This window comes from Pteropus vampyrus, unplaced genomic scaffold (genome assembly GCF_000151845.1).
Source record: "Pteropus vampyrus isolate Shadow unplaced genomic scaffold, Pvam_2.0 Scaffold296, whole genome shotgun sequence".
Lineage (NCBI taxonomy): Eukaryota > Metazoa > Chordata > Mammalia > Chiroptera > Pteropodidae > Pteropus > Pteropus vampyrus.
Genome location: NW_011889077.1, coordinates 725,233 through 727,811, shown reverse-complemented (window position 1 = coordinate 727,811; position 2,579 = coordinate 725,233). Strand labels below are relative to the sequence as shown.

The 2,579-nt window shown below is 48.2% G+C and overlaps 1 protein-coding gene across 1 annotated transcript in view; it reads left to right on the top strand.

Moving 5' to 3' along the window:
* Positions 1 to 2,579, top strand: part of TRAPPC10 (trafficking protein particle complex 10) — a 55,431-nt gene that overhangs the window by 14,377 nt on the left and 38,475 nt on the right. The window lies entirely within an intron of this gene.

Below are 2,579 nucleotides of genomic sequence, written 5' to 3'. Positions count from 1 at the left end.
GGGGTGCACACGTCCCCCATCGTCAGCGGTGCCCCGGCCAGCACGTCCCAATGCCATGGGATTCCAGTCCGTGTCACGCAGTTCAACACGTTAACTCTCTCAGGTCCTGGGGGTGCAGTGGGGAGCCTGGTCCCTGTTCTGGTATGGCGGGGTCTAGTGGCAGAGGCGGGCGCTGCTCACACCCAGGTCATCTCACCCGTGGTCGCCAGGATGGCGTGTGCTCAGGCAGAGGCCCCAGAGTGCGGCAGGAGCCCGGAGTAGTAGGAGCGCTGGCTCTCTCTGGGGTGAAGGAGCCCCGCTGAGAATGCAGCACAGGGCGGGGTTGAGGGAGCTGAGGGAAGGGACCCTGGGGCTGTGGCCGGGAGTGCCAGCCAGACTGCCCTGGCCAACTGACTCTGCCACTTGTCCTGTGTCAGGGCCACCAGGAGCTACATGTGGCTTCCTTTCTGGTAATGTTCAAAATGTTTCTTTATTTATAGTTTGAATAAAATATTAGGTTGTCGAGTTTATGGTTTATCTTAGAGAAATTTCGTGGAATCTGGACTTGTGGGAGTTTTTGTTTAAGGTCTGTTGTTCATAAATTATCCCGAAGGAATCGGCTTAGCATCCTGACAAGGTGCTCTGTGACGAGCGCCCGCTTCCCTCTGCCGTCGGGCACTCGGCGTTTCTGTTCTCAGGGAAGGCAGAGCAGGTCGCTGCCATGGCCCGGAGTGTGGCGGGCCGGAGGGCCCGGGGACCAGGAGCGGTGAAAGGCACGCCCAGATGGCCCTGGAGAACGAAGGAATCGTGTGTTTGGGATTTTATTAGGTGAATAAGTTGGTATTAATGGAGCGTGTTAGTCGGAACTTGAGGAAAGTTCGAGTTATATAGTAATTTTCAAAGTGCCTATCGATTACTTTTAACTTACGTTATATTTTTTATCTAATTGCCAGAAGTATGTTTTTGGTGAGCCCCTTTAAAAGTAAGTTGCTTTTAACGACTATTCTTTACATGTAGAACTTAACTTACTGAAATTTTTAACATTTTATCTTCACTATTTAAACATGCCTTCTAACGTTTTGATTTTCATTCCTTTGCAAAGTCACCTTGGACAGATGTTTATTTTTTAATGTAAAAAGCTGGTTCAGATTTTTATAAATTTGAATTTAGTAACATCTGTGTTGACAATTGTTTTATTTGACAGTATAATTTCTGCTTTTCGAAATATTGGAACACTTTGTCCTGAAGTGGCTTATTGTATTTTTAGTCTTGTATTTAATTCTTGACTAGAAATATTTACGTGTTCATTATAGACTTATTAGTAAAAGGTAATGAGCAAAAAGAAAAAAGATATTCTTAGTATTTGGTTTGTTTTTCAGACTTTTTCTCTTTTGCATACATCCGTGTGTGCCCGCAAAATACTACGCGTAATGTCTCATACTTGCTTTTTTCACTAAATACATTGTAACTTTTCCTTGTAATGATAAATATATTTCTGCACCGTTACTATTACAATATTCCATCATGTTCATATACTATAAATTACCCATACGGCCCTCGGCTGGGCTCACAAGTCATTGCTTGCTGATTGTCGTAAGCAGCACTCCAGCTCTGACGCTATGTACATCCTTATTATGTCCTTGGGATGAGTCTCTCTAAGGAAAGTTGCTCCGTAGAGGTTTTGTGCATTTTTTAGGCTTTGGGTAAGTATGGCGAAGTCAGAGCGTTGCCTTGTTAGTCGTCTGTGCCTGCAGCAGTCCCCGTGACTGGCGGAGCTCCCAGGGCTGGGTCCGCTGCACCTCTGTGAGTGGCGGACTGGACGCCGAGGACGCTGCTCCTCCAGCTCGGCCCTGACCTGAGGAGCCACTTTGGCTCCCCCCACCTGAGTTAGCTGTCGAGACCCAGTGTGCATATCTGAAGCATCGTGCTTTTTATTATAAAAGATCTAGAAGCAGTGAGAGTTGAAGGGCGTAGCAAGGCTTAGAGAACGTAACGAGTCCGTCATCGCTGAGAGCCAGGTGCCTGGGCAGGTACTGTTGCGAGGCTGGTGTTTGGGGCAGTTCCCGTCCCATCCAGCCCTGGGGGCGGATCTCGTCTGTGTCTCCTTCTGTGTGGTCGGGAACAGTGCTGGTGATGACACCCCTGAGAGGCCTTGTGGATAAACGGCTGAGCTGGTGGCTCCTGGCAGTTCAGTAGTGAATGAGCACATAGTACCCCTTGGGGACCTTGGGAGTCAGCTGGCTGGACCCCTCCGTCCTTCAGAGGAAGAAACAGTCCCCAGAGGGTCGGAGTGACAGCACTTAAAGCCAGCCCCCGGCTTTTCAGTGTTCTTCTTCGTGCTGGTGTCTCACCTGTGGACCCTTGAGACTGGGCTGAGTCTCCAGAGTGAGCTCTTCCTCCGAGGGGATGAGGGCCACAGAGAAATGAAGCTTAAAATCTGCTCATTTCGCTTGTTGTGAGTAATTCAGGTAAAATATTAACTGAGGAGCGATGGTGAAGCTTACATCAGGATTCGAGCATTATTTCTGAGTTCAGATTTTTGCATCTTCCTAAATTATTTTCAAGGATAAAGAGAGTTGCCCTGTCCAGCCTGTGGGACA